Raw genomic sequence first — 24175 nt, 5'->3', positions numbered from 1 at the left:
TCATTGGTGGATGGATTTTTGGGTTGTTTCCATCTTTTGGCAGTTGTGAACAATGCCACTAAGAACATTGGTGTTCAGATGTCTGTTCGTGTCAGTTTTAAGTTCTTCTGGATATATTCCTAGTAGAGGAGTTGCTGGCTCATATGGCAGTTCTATATTTAGCTTCCTGACTAAACTGTCTTCCACAAAGGCTGCACCATTTGACACTCCCACCAATAGTGAAGGAGTGTTACTATTTCTCCACATCCTCACCAGCACTTATTGTTGTTTGTCTTTTTAATAATGGCCATTCTACGTGGTGTTAGATGATATCACATTGTTGTTTTAATTTGCATTGCCCTAATAGCTAGTGATATGGAATATTTTTCATGTGCTTTCTGGCCATGTGTACTTCCTCTTTGGAGAAATGTCTATTTAAATCTTTTGCCCATTTTTTAATTGGATTGGTTGCTCCTTTATTGTTGAGTTGTATGATCTCTTTATATAGAATGGAAATCACACCCTTATTGGATAAGTGGTTTCCGAATATTTTCTCCCATTGACCGGGCTGCCTTTTAACCTTCTTGATGAAGTCCTTTAAATCACAGAAATGTTTAAGTTTGAGGAGGTCCCATTTATCCATATTTTCTTTCATTGCTTATGCTTTTGGTGTAAAGTTTAAGAATCCACCACCTACCACCGAGTCTTGAGGATGTTTCCCTACATTTTCTTCTAGGAGCTTTATTGTACTTCCTTTTATATTTAGGTCTTTGATCCATTTTGAGCTAATTTTTGTATAAGGTATGATATAGGGGTCTTCTTTCTTTCTTTTGGTTATGGATATCCAGTTCTCCCAACACCATTTGTTGAATAAACTGCTCTGCCCCAGCTGGGAGAGCTTGACAGGCTTGTCAAAAATCACTTGGCTGTAGATGTGAGGGTCTGTTTCTGAACCATCAGTTCAGTTCCATTGGTCTATGTGTCTATCTTTATGCCAATACCATGCTGTTTTTACCACTGTAGCTAGGTAATATAATTTAAAGTCTGAAAGTGAGAGTCCTCCAACTTCACTTTTCCTCTTTAAGATGTTTCTGGTTATTCAGGGCCTCTTACCCTTCCAGATAAATTTGATAATTGTGTTTTCCATTTGCTTTAAAAATGCTCATGGAATTTTTATTGGGATTGCATTGAATCTGTGTATCAATTTGGGTAAATTGACATCTTAATGATATTTAGTCTTCCAGTCCATGAGCATGGAATGTTCTTCCAATTATTTAGGTCTTTTTTTATTTCTTTTAGCAATGCATTATAGTTTTCTGAATACAAGTGGTTTGCATCCTTGGTTAAGTTTATTCCTAAATATTTGATTCTTTTAGTTGCTATTGTAAATGGAATTTTTTCCTAACTTCCTCCTCAGATTATGCATTATTAATGTATACACTGATTTTTATGTATTGATCTTGTATCCTGACACTCTACTGAAATCATTTATTAGCTCTAGCAGCTTTGTTGTAGACTTTTCAGGACTTTCTAGATATAATAATCATATCATCTGCTCACCTTTTTCAAAATTAAATATTTAATAATTTTATGAATACATTTTGTCATATGCTTTTAGACTAACTTAGACCATTTTATGATAGATTTTTATCACTTTATTACTTCATATAGAAAGTAGATTAAAATGAGTAGTTTAATACTGAATGATATCTTACATATTTCTATCCTGGAGGAGAGTTACTATGCTGGTAGAATTTCTATCCAGGTTTTTACTTTTTAATGATAATGAAATGATAATGATGATAATAATTTCAAACAGCTCCCCAAAATGAAAAGTGCAGGACCAGATGGTTTCACAGGTGAGTTCTACCAAGCAAACAAAGAAGATTTAATACCAATCTTACTCAAGCTCTTCCAAAAAATTCATCTAGCTGTGTAGTTAGATCATTGATTTTAGCTCTTTCTTCTTTTTTTAATGTAAGCATTGAGGGCTATAAATTTTCCTCTCAACACTGCCTTTGCAGCATCCCGTAGGTTCTGATATGTTGTATCCTCATTGTCAATCATCTTGAGATATTTATTGATTTCTCTTGAAATTTCTTCTTTGACCCACTGATTATTTAAGAATGTACTGTTTAATCTCCATATATGTGTGAATTTCCCCTTTATTTGCTGCTTGTTGATTTCCAATTTTATTCCATTATGATTAGAGAAAGTGCTTTGTATAATTTTGACTTTGTTGAATTTATTGAGATCTGCTTCGTGACCCAACATATGGTCTATAATGGAGAAAGATCCATGAGCACTTGAGAAGAATGTATATCCTGATGTTTTGTGGTACAATGTTCTGATTATGTCTATTAGGTTTAGTCCATTTATCATATTATTAAGCTCTCTGTTTCCTTATTGGTCTTCTGCCCAGATGTTCTATCCAGTGCTGAGAGTGGTGTATTGAAGACTCCAACTAGTATTACAGAAATGTCTATTTCTCCCTTCAGTTTTGCCAGTGTTTGCCTCATGTATCTTGGGGCATCCTGGTTAGGTGCATATATATTTATGATTGTTATTTCCTTCTGGTGAATCACCCCTTTTATTAATATGTAATATCCTTCCTTTTCTCTAATAACAGTTTTGCTTTTAAAGTCTATGTCATCTGAAATAAGTATAGTTACTCCAGCTTTTTTTTTTTTTTTTTTTTTTTTTTGTATACTGCATGTGTGGAATATCCTTTTCCAACCTTTCACTTCCAATTTATTGGTATCGTTGGGTCTAAGGTGAGGGTCTTGCAGACAACATATAGATGGCTTATATTTTCTTATCCATTCTGCCAGTTTGTGTCTTTTGATTTCGGTAGTTTAATCAATTAACATTCAATGTTATTACTGTAAAGGCAGTTCTTATTTCATACATTTTAGTCTTTGCATTTTATCTGTCATTTTATATTTGATACTCTTAGTTACTGTGTCTGATACAGTTGTCATTTCTAGACTCTCTTCCAGGCCTCTCTCTCCTGTCTTTTCTTTTCAGGTTGTAACACTCCCTTTAGTATTTCTTGCAAAGCTGGTCATTTTGTTATAAACTCTCTCAGTTTCTGTTTATCTGTGAATATTGTAATCACACCCTCATTTTTAAAAGATAATCCTGCTGGGTATAAAATTCTTGGCTGGCAGTTTTTCTCCTGCAGTATCTTAAATATATCATACCACTGCCTTCTTGCCTCCATGGTTTCTGATGAGAAATCAGCACTTAATCTTATTGGGTATCCCTTATATGTTATGTACTGCTTTTCTTTTGCTGGTCTCAGAATTCTCTCTGTCTCTGGCATTTGACATTCTGATTAACATGTGTCTTGGAGTTGGTCTATTTGGATTTATTCAGATGGGAGTACATTGTGCTTCTTGGACATGGATATCTATGTCCTTCAATAGAGTTGGGAAATTTTCTACCATTATTTCTTCAAATATTCCTTCTGCCCCTTTTCCCTTCTCTTCTCCTTGTGGGACACCCATGACATATATGTTTGCATGTCTCTTGCTGTCATTTAGTTCCCTGAGACCCTGTTCAATTTTTTCTATTCTTTTCTTCATCTGTTTTTGTTTGTTTGCTTTCAGAGGCCATGTCTTCAAGCCTGCTGATCCTTTCTTCTGCTTCTTCAAATCTGCTATTATATGCCTCCAGTGTATTTTTTATTTCATTTATTGCACCTTTCATTCCCATAAGGTCTTCTATTTTTCTATGTATGCTTTCAAATTCTTCTTTGTGCTCATCCAATGTCTTCTAAATATCCTTAATCTCTTTAGCCATCTCATTGAATTTATTAAGGAGATTTGTTTGAACATCTAAGATTCATTTTCTCAATTTCTTTATGTCATCTGCATGCTTATCTTGTTCCTTTAATTGGGACATCTCTTCCTGTTTCTTGATATGGATTGTAATTTTTTGTTGGCGTTTCTGCATCTGCCTTGCTAGCTGTATTTATTCTGGGTGCAGTTTCTCCCTTTAGTTTAGAGATTTCTTATCTTTTCTCCCTTGCTGGTTGTGTAGGAGGAGCCAAGGATGTAATTGGTACTGTAAGCTATGGTGGCTGCAGATACCCATGTTGCCCCAGGAAGTGATGAAGCTTCTCCCAACTTTCTCCTCTGTCAGGGGAAGGGACAGAGTTGCAACTGTGTATAATAATCCAAGTTGGGCACAACAAGACTGTCTGTAGTCACCCAGAGAGACTAATGAAGGTTCATACTCCTTCCTCCCCTACCTTAGACAGGGATGGAGGTATAGTTTTGGTCATCAATCTATGCTGTGTGGGTCCAAAATGACCACAGTTTCTCAGGTAAAATGATGTAGCACCAGACCCTCTCCTTGCCGGGGGTGGGAATGGACCCCCTGGAGTGCCCAACAATCTAATCTCTGTGGACCAAATACACCTGCAGTTCTATGAGAGGCTGAGGGAGTACTGTCCCTTCTGCCTTTTAGGGGGTAGGAACAGAGATACAAATGCTCTATAGTTCAGTCCTGTAGGCTGAAAGTAACCCCCGTTGCCTGGAGAGGCTGAGGATGCACCAGTCCCCTCCTATCCTATTGGGTGGTAGGGGTGGTTCTGTGGGTGCTCAATAGTTCAGTCCCTTTAGGCTGAGAATACCTGCCTTGAGAGGCTGAGGAAACACCAGTCCCCTTCTTTCCTCTTAAGGCATGGGGTTGGATCCACAGGCACTCGACAGTTCAGTCCCTGTTGGTTGAAAGTACCCACCATTGTCCAGAGACGCCGCAGAGACGCAAGACCCCTCCTATGCTATTGGAGGTGGGGGTGGATTCATAGGCATCCAATAGTCCAGTTCATGCAGGCCAAAGGTCTGCCATTGCCCAAATAGGCTGTGGAAAGACCAGACCCCTTCTTTCCTATTGGGGGGTGAGGGTGGATCCATAAGTACCCACAGTCCAGGCTTGTGGGCCAAAACACCTGCAGTTACCCAGAGAGTATGGGCAAACACAGTCCATCTCTTGTCCTATTGGGGATAGAAGTGGAGCCACAGGTGCCCAACAGGCTTATGCAGCCCTAAACTGTCTGAAATTGCCCTGAGAGATTGAGGGAACACCAACCCCCTCCTATCCTGTGGAGGGACAGAGGTGGAAATGGGCCCAAAGGCACTCAACAAACCTGTTCGTGTGGGCTGAAAAGTCCTGCCATTGCCCGGAGAGGCCGAGGATACCCAGCTCCTCTCCTGTTCTCTTGGGGTGCGGGGATGCAGCCCCAGGTGTCCGACTATTCAGCCTCTGCCAGCAGAGAGCACTTGGAAATGCCTGGGGAGCCTGGTGCAGGTCCCGCCAGCTACCTCTCTGCTGGAGGTGGGGCTGGAGCCTAGGCTAGGGCTGCAGTCTGATCTTGGTGGAAAGAAGCCCGTCCATCACTTCACTGGGTTTCAGTCAGCCAGGCTCCCCCTCAGGCCGTGGACGGAGTCAAGATGGCAGTTACCAGACTCTTTCCCATTTGGACAGGCTCAGACCCTAGCTGGCTCTAGGACTGTATTTTAGCCAGCTGAGTCCACTAATCAGTAGCTGAGGTCAGTGAACATCTGTCTCTTCCTCCACCATTTACGGGAAATGGAACTTTTAACTCCAGCCACAGAACAGCTCCTGAGGTGACTTGCACCCCTGAAGTAGGATGGGCACCAGCCTCTGCAGCGTGGCTTCAGCTTCCCAGAGAGGTGGTGCAGGTCCCCTCCGCTTCCTCCCTGCCGGAGGTGGGACTGGGGTTTAGGCTAGACTTGCAATCCAGCCTGGGTGGAAAGAAGCCAGTCCTTACAGGCACTCTGATTTTCAGTCAGCGCTGCTTGCCCTCGTGCCCGGGGTAGAGTCAGAATGGTGGCCACTGGCTTCCCTCCGACCTGGACAGGCTCAAAGTTCAGTTGTTCCTAGGATTATACTTCAGCCCGCCAAATCCACTAGTCAGTAGCTGAAGTTGGTGCCACACTGTGTTTTCCTCCTGCTTTCACTGGGGAAAATGGAAATTCCAACTCCAACCATAGAATAGCTCCCGAGGCGGCTTGCACGCCAAGGGCACCAACCTCCGTGGCATGGAGTGCTCTACTCACGATTCCTCTGTGCAGACGGGTAGTCTCCTCCTTCCACACTGTCAAGGATGTTACAGAATACTCCTCTGGTCTCCTGGGTCCTCCAAAAGGAGCTTTAGGCAGCTCTGGGTGACCACCAACTGCCCTGTTTCACGAGCTGACTCCAGGAGTGCCTTACTCTTGGCTCCACCCCCCTTACCATGCCTTTTTTAAAAAAAAAATTCTTTTTTTTGAGGTACAGGGCTAGGGATTGAACCCCAGACCTTGTATGTGAAAAGCCAGCACTCAACCACGGAGCCACACTGGCTCCCCTCACCATGCCTTTTTTTTTTTAATGTAATTTTTTATTTTTATTTATTTCTCTCTCCTTCTCCCCCGCTTCCCCCACTGTCTGCTCTATGAGTCCATTCACTGGGTGTTCTTCTGTGTCCACTTGGATTCTTGTCAGTGGCACCAGGAATCTGTGTCTCTTTTTGTTGCGTCATCTTGTTGTGTCAGCTCTCCGTGTGTGCGGTGCCACACCTGGGCAGGCTGGGCTTTTCTTGCATGGGACGGTTCTCCTAAAGGGGCACACTCCTTGCATGTGGGGCTCCCCTATGTGGGGGACACTCCTGTGTGGCAGGGCACTCCCAGTGCTCATCAGGGCTGCACGTGGACCAGCTCACCACATGGGTCAGGAGGCCCTGGATTTGAACCCTGGACCTCCCATGTGGTAGGCAAATGCTCTATCAGTTGAGCCAAATCCGCCTCCCTCACCATGCCTTTTGAAAAATAGGAACATGAATCCATCTCCAGCAGGAAATATGCCTCCCTCATTGTCTTTTCTCCATAATCAGAATGCATAGGCTTGGAGACCAAGGGAGAAACTTTAGAAATGGCCCCTCTCATTTTTACACCAGATAATTTGCTGGGGAAATTTATTCTCCCACCCAAAACTAGGGAACCAAATGACTTGTTAGTCCTAATGGTGAAAAGAGAAATTCTCTTTTGCTAACTCAGTTTTGATTCTGTTAAATGAGAAGTTAAGGCTGTTCTGTGGCCACTCTGTGCATTGTACGACTTACCCAACAGGCAGAGAAAAAAGTCACTTCACTGACAAGGTGGCAGGCAGACATTGGGATGCTGTTACTCAGTAGAGGTGAGGAGCATTAGGTCTGGAACCCAGGCATTTGGCCCTTAGCACCTGTTGATCCAAAAGTTCTAGTCAATGGAAAACTGAGGCAATCAAAGAAAGACAAAGTCAGCAAGATCTCCGACAGGAAGAAAAGTTTGAGTCATCCCACCAGGTAAAGGAGATGCAACTCAAATGCTGGCAGAATAAGGAGAACAGGAAATGGGGTGTTTTGCAGCTCTTCCTGGGGTAGGCTCTGCCTCCGCTCTCTTCTGCCTCTGGACTTGAACACATGCTGGCTTGTGACAGAAACTATTAGTGCTCACTATACCCATGTATATTGACTTACCAGTATCCCATCTAATTTAACCTTCCAAGCATGCCATACAATTAAAGTAGCTAGCATCTCTTTCAAATTTCTCCTACATCATTTCAAAAATGAGTTCAATTTAAAGCCCTCAGTAGGTGAAAGGACTAACCACATAATCATCTCAATGGTGGCTGAAAAGAGCCTTGAAAATGAGTGTACCTTTGATACAGTCTACTCCTAGGAATTGTTCCTATGGGAATCATAAATAAAGACAAATTTGTACCTACAAAGTGTGACAGAAAGGAAGCCTTGTGGATTCCAGAAAGGATCATGCTCTTGGAGCTAATCCATCCCTGTGGGTATGGGGCCTTTTGGTTGGATTGGATTCAGTTGGGGAGTCTTTGGATTGCTTCAGTGAGGCATGGCCCAGGGTGGGTCTTGCTCCTCTTGCTAGTGTCCTTTATAAACAGAGGACTGAAAGCAGCAGACCTCCAGGAAAAAAGTGGCAGAGGCAGAGAAACCCCAAGAGGCTGAGAGAGAGGTTGTGGCAGCCGGAAGCTAGAATCAGCAGAGCCCAGAGGCCAGAAAGAGGCCCCCCCGAGAGGCTGCAGAGCTGAGGCTCGGTGGAGAGGGGAGAGATGAGTGGACTGGCCCTGTGCCCTGCCATGTGCTTGATCGTCCACGGCTGCAACTTTGGTGAGACAGTGTCTCTCGAAGATGTCTTGATTTGGACGCTTTCATGACCTCAAAACTGTAAGGTTTTAACCTAAGAAATTCCCATTATAAAAGCCAACACATTTCTCGTATATTGCTTGGACAGCTTATAGCAAACTAAAACACTAAGGTATTCTTTACAGTATTATGTAACTGTCAACACTGGAAACAAACTAAACATCAACCAATAGACAAATTGTAAAGTAAATTATGGAAATGCCATAAGAAAGGATTTTACAGTCATTAAAAATATATGTGAGCAGATATAACTCAAGTGGTTGAGTGCCTGCTCACCATGTACAAGGTCCTGGTTTCAATCCCCAGTACCTCCTAAAAATATATATATAAACATATATGTGTGTGTGTGTGTCTTTCAGCTTGGAGGAGTCCGGGGTGCTGTTGGAGTCGCGGACCTGAAGGGTATCGGGAATGAAAGACAAAGAGAGATTGGGATCAGGGGATCTGAGAGCATTGAAGCCTCAAGCGCATCAGACAAGTTTATTAATCTCAGGGGCTTCTTTATATACCCCAAGCAATCGTGAGAACAAGCAACTATTCTAGCTAACTATTCCCATTACCTCAACCTGTGTAACACAATGGATCAAACGCTACGATTATAATTCAAAGTTCAAAATTTCAATGTTCTATTATATTGTTGAGAAAACATACCCATAAATCTTGTTGCCCAGGTTGTTCCATTCTACCTAGTCCTCATTCCACCTGAATGTACACATCTCCTTGCTAGATTTATGACCTGCACGTATAGCTATGGAGACAGCATGACTCAGTGGTCAAGGAAGTAACTTGCTTCCATGGAAACAACATCCTTTGTTTCCCACATTGGGTGAAGCTTTCTTTGGCCATCCTGCATCTGGGTTCATCTGATACCATCCACGTCTGCCATGCCACCAAAGTTCGACCCCAATGATATCAAAGCCTTGTATCTGAGGTGGGAAGGTTGATGCCACATCTGCCCGGGCCCCCAAGATCAGCCCCCTTGGTCTGTCTCAAAAAAAAGGGTAGTGATGACGTTGCCAAGGCAACTGGTGCTTGGAAAGTTCTAAGTATTACAGTGCACCATTCAGAACAGACGGGCCCACAGCGAGGTGTCCCCTTCTGCCTCCGCCCTGATCATCAAAGCCCTTAAGGATCCATCCAGGGACAGAAAGAAGCAGAAAAACAGGAAGCGCAGTGGAAACATCACTTTTGATGGGATGATCAGCCTTGCCCGACAGATGGGGCACCGATCTTTAGCCAGAGAACTCCCTGGAACCATTAAAGAGGGATTCTGGGACCACCAGTCTGTGGGCGGCAACGGTGATGGTCAACACCCTCATGACATCATCGATGACATCGACAGTGGTGCAGTGGAATGCCCAGGTAATTAGGAACTACAAGGGAAAATACTTCAATAAAGGATCATTTGACAGCCAAAAAAAAAAGGATGTGTGAAGGACATGGGGGAAAAGCTTATGTAGGAAAAAAAAAAGTCAAGTATCAGGGAAAAAGAAAACTATATACAGTACAAACTACAGTGGACAAAACTATTTCTGAAACCTAAGTCTAACTGTATTTTTTAGTTTTAATGTGTGTGTGCCTATGCTGTTTTATAATTAGGGAAGAAAAGATTTTAAGGTAGTTCTCCTCATATATGACTTTTATCTCAGGTCTCCATGTGTGCCACAAAGTCAGAGCATCATCAAGTACTAGGAGTGCCTTCTGAATTTGCAAAATACCAGTCCTTATGTATTAATTTGTAAGTTCAGGCTTTTTAAAAGTCTTAAGAGAATAGGAACAATGGATTTTTTTTTTCAAGAAATCTAATCCTTCTGGCAGTCAAAGGACCATGAGCTATGCCTTAGCAGAGAGCAACAGTACTGAGGTGTACATCTTTTCCACGGATTCTATTTCCTCTGGCTCCTCTGACAAGAAAAATCAGAACACGATGATTCACCAGTTCTTTTTCTTTACATCACAAAAAGCACTTACAAGTCTCTTGGTAGCAAGAGTCAGAAAAAGAAGCTGAACAATTTGCAAATTGTTGCCTTCCTATATAATTCCAACGATTTTGAAATAAGCAACTGCAGAATTACTCCATGAGAAACCATAAGGAAATAGAGTGAGCAAAGCCCCCTGAGCCAACTATATCATATTACTCATAAAAGCAACAAAATCCAGGCTCTTGGCTGCAATAAGATGCCCTGTGGCTAAATCAGAAAGATAAGTCATTGTCTTGGGGAAAATAATGAAAGCGACAGAGTTGGAGATGGGGAAAGGGGGCAGAAAAAAGAAACTATTACTCCCTAAACTCCCATGCTGAGATGTGATTGTGTTTCTCGGGTCATGTAGCAAAGGCAACATAGAAGAATGCATTTATAGTCAACATTGTCCTTTTGAAGGATACTTACACACCTGTCTTTCCTTCAGATCCCTATAGAGTAAATCTCATATTGAGGTTTTCCATTTTTCCAATGGGGCAGCCAAGGAGCCCATAGGCACTCAAATTTTTAAATTAAATCCTTCAGTTGTAAGAATTTTCTGCACCAAATCAAGGATTTTCAGGTTTATCGTCTTCATTTCACACATTTCACAGGATAAAGGGTTTGTCCCTCCCATTTAAAATAAAATGAATCCCTATCTCAATAGAATTGCAATGCATTCTATTTCCCTATGCAAAAAAAGTATCATGCCCAACTATCCATTCTCCAAAGTAATACTTTTATCTATTCTTCAAAGTAATATTTGAACCAAAATAATAAAACTAGCAATCAAAAAATAAATATTTCATGCCCAAATTAAATGAAGCAGATAACAAAATTGCTTAATAGCATGTTTATGTCAAATTCAAAGATGAAGAATTCAGCCATGTTGTATTTTAAAGAATATCAACTTTTTTTTCGTGGTTCTCTCTTTGCCCAGTCTCATCCTCTTCCAATCCATTAACCAGAATGCAATAAGAGGATTCTTCTAAAAGTCACAAATTGGATCCCAACGCTTCTTTTTTTATTTTCTATTTTTTTTAAAGATTTATTTATTTTATTTATTTCTCCTCCCTTCCCCCACCCCCACAGTTGTCTGTTCTCTCTGTCTATTTGCTGCGTGTTCTTCTTTGTCTGCTTCTGTTGTTCTCAGCAGCACAGGAATCTGTGTTTCTTCTTTTTGTTGCATCATCTTGTTGTATCAGCTCTCCGTGTGTGTGGCGCCATTCTTGGGCAGGCTGCACGTTCTTTCGCGCTGGGCAGCTCTCCTTAAGGGGCGCACTCCTTGCGTGTGGGGCTACCCTACGTGGGGGACACCCCTGCATGGCAGGGCACTCCTTGCACACACCTGCACTGAGCATGGGCCAGCTCCACACAGGTCAAGGAGGCCCGGGGTTTGAACCACGGACCCCCCATGTGGTAGGCGGATGCCCTAACCACTGGGCCAAGTGCACTTCCCAACACTTCTGTTTTTATAACCCTTCAATGGCTACCATTATCCTTTGTGTGAAGCACAATTTTCTTAATATGGTACTCAAGTTCCCAAACTCTGTGGCCTCCTGTCTCCCTCTCCAGCCAAAACTGCTGCCTGCCAAAACATCATGTCTATCCTATGCTTCTACCAAGCAAGAGCTTCTCAAAAATGCACTACCATCTCTTATCTGTGGATCTGCACACATCGTTCTATTGTAAAAACTATTAGGTTTCCCCATGTATCCATGTCTTCCTTTGTTTAGAACCTGTTCAGCTGGGATGGGTCCCGAGACTAATCATTGCCAGTGGCATATGAGTGGAAGTGAAGAGTCATTTCCAGTGCAAGGAGTTAAGCACAGGTGTGTTGTCCATACTCTCATTCGCTCTCTTCCTATCTGTGCAGGTGGAAGTGAAGGGCTACAGAGCTGCAAAATGGAAGCAGCCTGGGTTGTAGAGTCACCACTTGGAATGAAGTCATGTCGGAGAGATGTCTCATCCATCCTGGGCATCATATGAGTGAAAAAAGAATCCTTTAGGATATTAGTAACTGAGCTTTTGGGTTCTTGCCTATTACAGCAGAAACTATTGTTTACCTGATAAACTACCTATCCACTTTTTAACCTACAATTCCAACCACCATCAATTTTAACAGAACTTCTATTCCTCTTTAAAGTTCAGCATAACTCTTTTCCTAAAGGGTTCCTTTCCTCTCACAGCAGATCTCATAAATTCACTCATCATATTTCATTTAATTTCTTGATTTAAGTTCTTTATTCCTAAATGAACTTTAAGCTCTAAAAGGGGAGAAACTAAGTCTATTTTGTTCCCAGCTGGATCCCCGGTGCAGAGTTAGTGTCTGGTACAGAAAAAGTAACATACCCAATATTTAAGAGTGAATATAGGGAAGCAGACGTGACTCAACTGATAAAGCATCCATCTACCATATGGAGGGTCCAGGGTTCGATCCCCAGGGCCTCCTGACCCGTGTGGTGAGCTGGCCTATGCGCAGTGCTATTGCACACAAGGAGTGCCATGCCACGCAGGGGTGCCCCCATGTAGGGGTGTCCCACACACAAGGTGTGTGCCCTGCAAGGAGACCCACCCCACATGAAAAGAGCGCAGCCCACCCAGGAGTGGTGCCACACACACGGAGAGCTGATACAGCAAGATGACGCAACAAAAGAGAGATGCAGATTCCCAGTGCCGCCTCATAATGCAAACGGACTCAGAAGAACACACAGCGAATGGACACAGAGAGCAGACAACGGGGGGAAGGGAGAGAAATAAATAAAATAAATCTTTTTTTAAAAAAAAGAGTGAATATAGGGGAGCAAATGTAGCTTAGTGGTTGAGCACCTGCTTCCCATTTACAAGGTCCCAGGTTGAATCCCCAGTACCTCCTTAAAAAAAAAAAAAAAAAGAGTGGATCTGTTTACTAGGGAGATTGTGGGAATGGGAAATGATGGAGTTGGAAGCTCCAGGAACCAGTCCCTTACCCAAGCATTAAACTGGCAGGAACCATCTGAATCAACTATTTTGATACTCCAGAATCCTGTAGAACACTGTGCAGCACTGAAGAAAGAATGGAAGGAAGAGGCTGGTAAACTGCAGTAAGTCCTGATGAACTGCACTCGCCATGCAGTGGCTACCACCCCCCACACCCCAGCCTCACAGCAGAAAGCAGTGAGATCCTTAGCCCTGGCTCCTGGTGTAGCTTGATAGTGCCAGGCCGGATATAAAGACCTAGTTCCTCAAGATCAGGGGGTGCGTGGCATGATCACTGATCCCTGCTTTTGAGCAGCTACTTCAGATCTCTGGGGGCCCAGTTCTAAGGGTGGCCATTGTTCCAAACCATTGGGGCAAAAGCGGAAGAAGAGTCTTAAAGATGGTACCTGTGGCAGTTTGAAATTATTTTATGTACGATGTCCCGTATCCCGAAAAAGAGGAAGATTATGCTTCTAAACCAATCTATTCCTCTGGATGTGATACCCTTTGAGTGCGTTGATTAGATTGCTTGATAAGATCGCTTTAGAGCATTTGATTGGACCACGGCAGTGGGGCATAATTCACGTTGAGTCTCTGCCTTCTTTCTGGGTCTGATAAAACAGACACAGAGAGAGACACAGACAGAAACAGACAGGAAAAAGGAGCCATCACATGATATTTGATCCTGTCATGGCAGAGGGGATTAGAAGACCATTTGAGCACAAAGCCCCTAAGAGGCCAGGCCCATGGAGCAGCTCAAGAAGAGACAAGCTTTATGCCTAGTTGCCCTCAGCTGAGCTCAGCCCTTGGCAGAGATCAGCAGGCCTCTTGCTGCAACACGTAGCAGCTGACTTTGGTAAGAAAGCACCTCTCATGGTGCCTCGATTTGTACTTTTCACAGCCTTGGAACTGTAAGCTTTTACCCCCAAATAAATCCCCTTTATAAAAGCCAACCCATTTCTGGTACTTTGCTTCATAAGCCCTTTGGCAAACTAAAGCAGCACCCTTCCTCAAAACTACAGAAAAGAGTTAAAGGGCTGCATTTACAAGGCAAATGCTCATTAAGAAAATGAAGCTTCCAGAGCCCTAGGAGAAGCTCCTGGAACCCTGGTGGCCCCTTCCTCATCTCCTCCACAAGGCGATGTGGAGCTGCTCAGGGCTCCCTGTAGGGTCCCAGCTGGGAAAGACTGACCTAGGAAACCCCTCTCTGGTTAACCTCCTCCAGAGTTTGCCCTCCAGACCAAAGCAGTTTGGGAGAGTGAAAGCAGCTTAAGAAATGAATTGGGCAGCCTGGGGAAAAGGCTTATCTGCTTTACGTTGTATGGAAGAGGGAGAAGGTTTAGTTCCTAAGGAGTGGAAGAGGCATTCAAATTCCTGTAAACAGGGGAACTACTAAGACCACTAGCAAACACAAGCCCGGAAAAGACACTGGCTCAGAAAAGATAGAGTGAACGCTGCACTTTGCATTCTCATTGGGCTGATCTTCTTGATAGGCATGCTGAACTGTGGAGGACAGATGAGAAGCCAATTTGCAAACACTGTGAAAGGTGTTTTTTGCATTGATTTGCTTGGTCTTCTTACCTCCTGCCACTCAAGAAAATCTGTCATACCTCTAGCTGGATACAAACTTAATAAACAGACAGTTCATGGAGTAAATCCCAGAGATAATATTTTCAAATATTAAAATATTAAAATTTCTTTGTTGTCAAAGAAACAGAAAATGATGGGCCATCAAAGGAAGAGGATAAAAGCCAGAAAACATAAATGAATAAGACCAGACTGTTGGCATACAGTCTGGTGGATAAAGACTTAAAAAAAAAAAGACCCTCAGTTGCTCAGAGAGATGAAGGAAAATACAGACAAAGAATAAAGGATATCAGGAAAACAATGAATAGAACAATATAAGAATTTCAATGAAGGTAAATAAATTTTATAAAAGAACCAAACACAACTACAGGAGTTGACGTCTAGAATAACCGAAATAAAAAATTCACAGAAGCGTTTTAACAAAAGATTGGGGCTGGCAGAGAAAAGAATCAGTGAACTCAAATACAAAACAATTGAAATGATACAGGCTAAAGAGCAAAAAGAAGAAAGAATTTGAAAAAGCAAAAACAGCATAAGCGACCCATGGGACACCATCAAGCATTACAATATATGCTGTATGTGAGCCCAGAAGGAGGAGTAAGAAAGGAACAGAAGGAATATACAAAGAGATAATGACAGAAAACTTCCAAAACATAGCAAAAGACATGGCCCATCCTAGAAGCCCAATGAACACCAAGCAGGATACACTTGAAGAAAAATACTTCCAGAAACATAGTGCTCAAACTATTGGCTGCAAAGGATAAGAAAAGAGTACTGAAAGCTGCAGGAGAAAAGTAGCATGTTATGTGCAAAAGAGTTCTAGTGAGATTAAGTGCCGATTTCTCTTCAGAAATGATGGAAGCAAGAAAGCAGTGGAATAAAGTACTTAAAATGCTGAGCAAAATCAATTTTCAGCCAAAAATTTTATATCCAGCAAGACTTTCTTTCAAAGTAAGGGAAAGACTAAGACATTTCCAGATAAACAAAACCTGCCCTACAGGCAGTGCTAAATGTAGTTCTTCAGACTGAAAGGAAAAGAACTAGAGTGGACCTAAGTGGCATAAATAAAAACCTCTGGTAAATGTAACCATTTGTTACTATAAATTCCAGTATTGATGTGTTATAGTTTTTTTGTATGTAACTCCACTTCTTACTTCTTAAAGATGCTAAACTATAAATACATAAAAAGTAATGGCATAATCATGGTTTTGGACATGCAATGTACAAAAATATTATTTGTAACAAGTGCCAAAAAAGGTGGAGGGTGGAGGGGTATAGGAAGAGTGTATGTATATGCTATTGAACTTAAGTTGGTAGCAAACAAAAAAATATTGTTATAAGAAGCGAATGTGGCTCAAGCATTTGGGTGCCTGCCTACCACATGGGAGGTCCTGGATTCAGTTCCCAGTGCCTCGTAGAGAAGACAAGCAAGACAGCAAGCCAGCATGACAGGCTGGTGTGGCAAGCTGATGCAACAAGATGACACAACAAGGAGACACGAAAAGGCAACACAATAAGAGACACACAAAGCAGGGAGCAGAGGTGGTTTAAGTGACTGAGCACCACTCCCACATGGGAGGCCTGGGTTCATTTTCCAGTGCCTCCTAAAGAGAAGACGAGCAGACACAGAGAGCCCACCATGAATGGACACAGGGGGCAGACAGCAAGCACAAACAATGGGGAGGAAGGGAGAAATAAATAAAGAAAAATCTTTTTAAAAAGTTATTGTTATATATTTAGGCTGCTCAATTTTAACCCCATGGTAACCATAAAAAAATATATATATATGAAAAATATATCCAGAAATACATGAGAAGCCTCAGCTGGTCTACCTGAGAGCCAACCCTAGTCCCCTGCCTGGCCCTATTTCCATCCAACAATATGAAACGATCATGAACCAGGAGAAACGCACCACAGTGCAAGCACAAGTACACGTTGATGGGAAGGGAATGGCTTATACAAAGAAGGTGGTTCATAGAACAATGACAGCAGATAATAAAAAATGTTTCAGTTCTCCTTAAAGAAATTGGGGGTAAACAATATCTCTGGTATTGAAGAGGTTAACATGTTTACAAACCAAGGAACAGGGGTCCACTTTAATAATCCTAAAGTCGGGCATCTCTGGCAGTGAACATTTTCACCCTCACAGGTCATGCTGAGACCAAGCAGCCGACAGAAATCTACCCAGGATCTTAAACGAGCTGCACGCAGACAGTCTGACTAGTTTAAGGAGACTGGCTGAAGCTCTGCCCAGACAATCTGTGCACTGAAAAGCGCCACTTGCTATTGGAGAGGAGGAGGATGAAGTTCCAGATCTTGTGGAGAATTTTGATGAGGCTTCCTAGAAATGAAGCAAACTGAATTGGGTTGACTTCTGAAGAAAATAGAATTTGAAGTTACTTAGAGCTGCTATTTTATATTACGACTGCTTTATTCAATTGTTTTATTTATGGACCTAATAAAATCTAGAGCTCTAAGCCCCTTGGACTCTGCAGCTCTTCTCAGTTTTTGTTTACATACAATTTCATTCTTTGCAGCTAATTAAGCTGAAGAAGCCTGGGGGTAAAGTTTGAAAACAAATATTAATAAAGGTCTTTGCCTGGTTTAAAAAAAGAAAAAAGGAAAAGAGAAATGAGAAGAGACTTAATATGGTATGGTACAACAACTCAAATAAATATGAAAGTAAGCATTAACAGAAGAATTGAGGGTCAAAAAAGGTATAAGGCTTACTATAAGACTTACAAAGACTGACTAGCAAAAATGACAGGAGAAAATTCTGTATTATCAGTACTTTAAATATAAACTGGGGAAACGGATGTGGCTCAACCAATTGGTCTCGCGTCTACCATGCAGGAGGTCCAGGGTTTGAGGCCCAGGGCCTCTTGGTGAGGGCACGCTGCCCCACATGGCACGCTGGCCCAGGCAGAGGGCCTGCCCAAATGGGAATGTTGCCTCATGCAAGAGTGCCGCCCTGCATGGGAACACCACACAGTGTGGAAAAGCCGCCCCACACAGGAGTGCCGGCCGACTCAGAGAGCTGGCACAGCAAGATGATGCAAAGAGACACAGAGGAGAGACAATAAGAAGGCATAGTGGAATAGGGAGCTGAGATGGCACAAGAGAGTAATTGCCTCTCTCCCACTCCAGAAGGTCCCAGGATCGGTTCCAGGAGCCACCTAATGAGAATGCTAGCAGACACAGAAGAACACACAGCAAGCAAATGGACACAGAGAGCAGATAGCGGGGGAACGGGGAGAAATTTTTTTTTTAATGTAAATTGCCGGGAGCGGATGTGGCTCGAGTAGTTGAGCACCTGCCTCCCACATGGGAGGCCCCAGGTTTGGTTCCAGGGCTTCCTAATGAAGAAACAGACAACTAGCAAAACGAGAAACAAAGCCGTACGCAGACAATGAGTGCAAACAACGAGCAAAAACAATGAGCAAACAGATGAGGGAGCCATCTGGGGGGACAGGGAATATGTAAATGACTGAACTATCCAGTCAAAAGACACAAATTGGCAGAATAGATTGAAAAAAAAAAAAAAAAGCATGACTCACCTTAAATTCAAAGCCATAAGGTAGGTTTAAAATGAAAGGATGGGGAAAATATACCATGCAAGTAATAACCAAATGAGAGCAGAGATAGCTACACTAATGTCAGATAAATTAGACTTTAAGTAAAAAACTATTACAAGGGACAAAGTCAGTTATTATATATCAATAAGAAGGTCAATCCAACAAGAAGACATACCAATTATAAATATATATGCACCTATCAGCAAAAGCCCAAAATTTGTGAAGCAAATATTGTCAGATTTTAAGGGAGAAATAGATGATTCTACATCAATAGCAGGAAACTTTAATGCACTCCTTTCAATAATGGACAGAACAACTAGACAGAAGGGTAATATGGAAATAGAACACTTAAACAATACTATAAACCCAACTATACATAAAAGTCATATATAGAACACTTCATCCAACAGCAGCAGAACACACATTCTTCTCTGTAACACATGGGTTATTATCCAGAGTAAACCATATGTTAGGTCATAAAACAAGTCTCAACAAATCCAAAAATAAAGAAATCAGTCAGTGTATCTTCTCCAACCAAAATGGAATGAAACTAGAAATCAACAACAGAGAAAAAATGGAAAAATTCACAAATTTGTGGAAATTAAACAATATACTATTAAGCAATAAAAGGGTCAAAGAAGAAATCACAAGGGAATCTAGGAAATGTACTGGAGTGAATGAAAATGAAAACACAATGTATCAAAACTTATGGGAGGAGAAACCAGCAAGATGGCAGCAGAGTAAGGAGCTCCTAGAGTCAGCTCCTGCCACAGGGCAGTTAGTAAATACCCAGTACCTGTTTGGGGGCTCCAGGAGGCAAGAAGGGCATCCTGCAACATCCTTGAAGGAGTGGAAAGAGGAGACTGCCCATCTGCAGAGAAGACTCATAAGTAGAGCACTGCATGCCACGGAGACCTGTGCCCATCCTCCACTGGAGGCACAAGCCGCCTCGGGAGCTGTTCCGCAGCTGGAATTGAAAGCTCGGCTTTCCCAAAATGGGGGAGGAAGAGATGGGTGGGCACCAACTTCAGCTACTGATGAGTGAAATTCAGCAGGCTAAAGTATAATCTTGAGAACAGCTAAAATTTGAGCCTGTCCAGTAGAAAGAGGCCAGGAGCCACCATCTTAACTCCACGCCTGGCACGAGGGGAAACGAGGTGGACTGAGAATCCCAGTGCTGGTGGGGACTGACTTCTTTCCATCTGCGTCAAATTGCAGGTCTAGCCTAAGACCCAGTGCCACCTCCTACAGGGAGGAAGCTGCAGGGACCTGCACCAGCCTCTCCGGGAAATTGCCGACCAAGCCACGAAGGCCGGTGATTGTCCTACTCTGGTGGCACAAGCCACCCCAGGAGCTGTTCTGTGGTTGGAATTGGAAGCTCCATTTCCCAAAAACAGGGGAGGAGGAGACAGTTGGCTGCCAATTCCAGCTACTAATTGGTAGATTCAGATGGATAAGGAATAACCCTAGGAACAGCTGGGGTGTGAATTTGTCCAGAAAAAGGCTGGTGACTGCCATTTTGACTCCACCCCTAGCCTGAGGGGGAGCCTGGCTGACCAAATATCACAGTGACAGTAGGAACTGGTTTCTTTCACCCAGATCAGCCCGCAGCCCTAGCCTAGACTTCAGCCCCTTCTCTGGCAGGGAGGAGGCTGGTTAGCTCTGCGCCAGCCTATCCAGGTAATGTTGGGTACCTTTGGCTGCCACAAACTGAATAATCTGAATTCTACTGGGGCAACTCTGGTCATCTTGGACCTGCACTGCATTGATTGCTGCCCCAGGCAGAGGAGAAAGGGGCTTGAAGCTTCATCAGTCTCTCTGGGAAACCACAGTCTAGGCCTGCATGACTTGGATTATTACAAACTGTAACTCTGTCCCTACCTCTGGGAAAGGAAGAAGTTGGGAGAAGCTTCATCAGTCCCTGGGGCAATGAGGACAGCTTAAGCCTCCACAGCTTATAGCACCAATTACATCCTTGGCTCCTATTGCACAACCATCAAGGGAGAAAGGGCAGGGAGCCCTAAAGAGAAAAAAAAAACCCACCCAGAATAAATACTCTAGTAAACTAGATGATAAGATACCAACCCAAAATTACAATCCACACCAAGAAACAGGAAGCTATGGCCCGGTTAAAGGAACAAGATACACCTGCAGATGATATAAAGGAGCTGAGACAACTAATCATAAATGTTCAAACAAATCTCCTTAATGAATTCAATGAGATGGCTAAAGAGATTAAGGATATTAAAAAGACACTGGATGGGCACAAAAAAGAATTTGAAAGCATGTGTAGAAAAATAGCAGATTTCATGGGAATGAAAGGCACAGTAAATGAAATTTTAAAAACATTGGAGTCATATAATAGCAGATTTGAGGAGGCAGAAAAAAGGATTGGTGAGCTTGAAGAAATGGCCTCTGAAAGTGAACATACAAAAGAACAGATGAAGAAAAGAATGGAAAAAATTGAACAAGGTCTCAGGGAAGTAAACAAGAGCAAGAGATGTGCAAACATCCCTGTCATGGGTGTCCCAGAAGGAGGAGAGAAGGGAAAAGGGGCAGAAGGAATATTTGAAGAAATAATGGTAAAAAATTTCCCAACCCTATTGAAGGACATAGATATCCATGCCCAAGAAGCACAACCTACTCTCATCTGAAAAAATCTGAATAGACCAACTCTGAGACACATACTCATCAGAATGTCAAATGCCAAAGACAAAGAAAGAATTCTGAGAACAGCAAGAGAAAAGCAATGCATGACATACAAGGGATACCCAATAAGATTAAGTGCTGATTTCTCACCAGAAACCATGGAGGCAAGAAGACAGTGATCTCATATATTTAAGATACTACGAGAGAAAAACTTTCAGCCAAGAATTTTATATCCAGCAAGACTGTCTTTCAAAAATGAGGGTGAGATTAGAATATTTACAGATAAACAGAAACTGAGAGAATTTCTAAGCAAGAGACCAGACTTTCAGGAAATACTAAAGGGTGTGCTAGAGCCTGAAAAGAAAAGACAGGAAAGGGAGGCCTGGAAGAGAGTCTAGAAATAAAGATTATATCAATAAAAGTAACTAAAACTGTTAAAAGAGTGGTGAAAATAAAATATAACAGATTAAACTCAAGTAGTCAGGAATAAACTTAGCCAACAATGTAAAGCACTTGTGTTCAGAAAATCACAACCCAATGTTAAAAGAAATTTTTAAAAGTCCTAAATAACTGGAAGAACATTCCATGCTCATGGATTGGAAGACCAAATATCATTAAGATGTTAATTCTACTCAAATTGATATACAGATTCAATGCAACCCTGATAGAAATTCCACCAGCATTAAAATAAAATTTGAGAACACAATTATCAAATTTATTTGGAAGGGTAAAGGGTCCTGAATAGCCAGAAACATCATGAAAGGAAAAGTGAACCCTCATCTCAGGACCTTACATCATACTACCAAGCTATAGTGGTAAAAACAACATGGTACTGGCATAAAGACAGACACAGATATAAATGGAACCAAACTGATGGCTCAGAAACAGACCCTCACATGTATGGTCAAGTGATTTTTGACTAACCTGTCAAACCCACACTGCTTGGGCAGAACAGTCCATTCAGCAAAATGGTGCTGAAGGAACAGGATATCCATTGCTGAAAGAAGGAAAGAGGACCTCTGTTTCACACCTTATCCAAAAATTAACTCAAAATGGATCAAAAACCTAAAAATAAAAGCAAGAACCATAAAACTTCTAGAAGAAATTGTAGGAAAATGTCTTCAAGATCTGGTAGTAGGTGGTAGATTATTAACAAAGGTAAGAGAAGGACTGAGATGGACTAATGATGTTTAATGTATGTAGAAGTTTTTATAAGCTTTACTGTAAAAGTGTGGAAATATATAGAATGGATGGTAACAAATAGTGAGTAATAGCTAGTTTATAAATGAGGATGTGGCTGAAAATGCCAATTGACAGAATGCTAGAGAATAATCTAAGAACTGAATATCACAGTAAACCAAGAGGTGGATAAGAATTGTGATTGATGGTACAGATGCAAGAGTGTCCTTTGTGAGCTAGAGCAAATGTATATCACTACTGCAGGGTGTTGGGAAAGCATGGGAAAAATAAACTGGAATGACCGATGGACTGTGTTTAGCAGTGAAAATATAATATTCTTGCATCTATGCCAAAGATGTACTGTGTTGATAATGGGGCAGTATGGAAAATGTGAGCCAAATTTATACTATGGACATGGTAACAATCAGATGATATTATCTTATCTGTAACAAATGTTCCACCACAGTGTGCTGTGTTGATAGAGGGGTGTTGTTTGGGAATTCTGCACATGTGCATAATTGTTTTATAAGTTGTTACAACTTCTGTCATAAAAAAATATATTTAAAAAATAATAATAGGATGGGTTGGGGGAAAAACTTAGCAAATGTAAGATAAAAATTATGATTAGTAGTAAGATTTTGACAAACATTCTTTCATAATTTGTAACAAACATCTTATAACAATAAAAGGTGATGGTGGAGGTTTGATGTATGGGACCCCTGTATGATGGTATGCATGTATGCTTTGTAAGTTCACAACTTTTACCATACACTTAATTGTTTGTGTAGGTTTACATATCAATGATATAAAAATAATAATAATAATAGGGAGGGTTGGGGGAAAATACTTTGGTTAGTAGTAATATTTTGACAGTGCTCTTTTTTTTTTCCTCTCTTCTTCCCCCTCCTCCTCCAGTTGTCTGTTCTCTGTGTCTATTTGCTGTATGTTCTTCTTTGTCCACTTCTGTTGTTGTCAGCGGCACGGGAATCTGTGTTTCTTTTTGTTGCATCATCTTCTTGTGTCAGCTCTCTGTGTGTGCAGCGCCATTCCTGGGCAGGCTAAACTTTCTTTCACGCTGGGTGGCTCTCCGTATGGGGCGCACTCCTTGCGCGTGGGGCTCTCCTACGCGGGGGACAACCCTGGGTGGCATGGCACTCCTTGCGAGCATCAGCACTGCGCATGGGCCAGCGCCACACGGGTCAAGGAGGTCCGGGGTTTGAACCGCGGACCTCCCATGTGGTAGACGGATGCCCTAACCACTGGGCCAAGTCCGTTTCCGGACAATGCTCTTTAATCATTAGTTAAAAAGGTTTAACAACAATGTAAGGTGTTGGTGGTAGGGTAAGTTATGAGAGTCCTGTATGATGTTATATATGTTTGTTTTGTAAGTTCACAACTATTACTATACACTTATTGCTTATGTATGTCTGTGTGTGAGTTATATATTTCAATAAATTAATTTTTTTTAAAAAGTATCCAATGCAGCAAAGGTGGTGCTGAGGGTGAAATGTATAGCTCTTAAATTAAAAAAGCAGAAAGATCTCAAATCAGAGACCAAACCTCGCAACTGGAGGACCTAGAAAAAGAAGAGCAACTAAACCCAAAGCACAAAGAAGGAAGGAAATAGCAAAGATTAGAATGGAGATAAATGAAATAGAGAATAAGAAAACAATAGAGAGCATCATTGAAACCAACTGTTGGTTCTTTGAAAAGATCAATAAAATTGGCAATTCTTTAGTTAGAGCAACAAAGAACAAGAGAGAGTGGACATAAATAACTAAAATCAGAAATGATAGGGAGGACATTACTACCAACCCCTTTGAAATAAAAAGGACTATAAAAGGACACTATGAACAACCATATACCAACAAATTAGGTAACCTAGATGAAATGGACAACTTCCTGGAAACACACAGACTCTCTACACTGACTCAAGAAGAAATAGAAGATCCCAACAAACCAATAACTAGTGAAGAGATTGAATAGTAATCCCAAAACCTCCCAACAAAGAAAAGCCTTGGACCAGATGGCTTCAAGGGGAATTTTACCAAACATTCCAAGAAAAA

At 41.9% G+C, this 24175-nt stretch overlaps 1 long non-coding RNA gene across 1 annotated transcript in view; it reads right to left on the bottom strand.

The window, feature by feature from the left end:
- LOC139439485 (uncharacterized) overlaps positions 1–24175 on the bottom strand; it is a 55041-nt gene that overhangs the window by 14281 nt on the left and 16585 nt on the right. Inside the window, exon 2 of the long non-coding RNA XR_011649357.1 lies at positions 7112–7230. This is a non-coding gene — a long non-coding RNA (uncharacterized lncRNA). The remainder of the gene's footprint in view (positions 1–7111; positions 7231–24175) is intronic.

The sequence above is a fragment of the Dasypus novemcinctus genome, chromosome 8, assembly GCF_030445035.2.
Source record: "Dasypus novemcinctus isolate mDasNov1 chromosome 8, mDasNov1.1.hap2, whole genome shotgun sequence".
Lineage (NCBI taxonomy): Eukaryota > Metazoa > Chordata > Mammalia > Cingulata > Dasypodidae > Dasypus > Dasypus novemcinctus.
The sequence above is the reverse complement of the archived record's forward strand: the minus strand, read 5'-3'. Positions and strand labels throughout refer to the sequence as shown.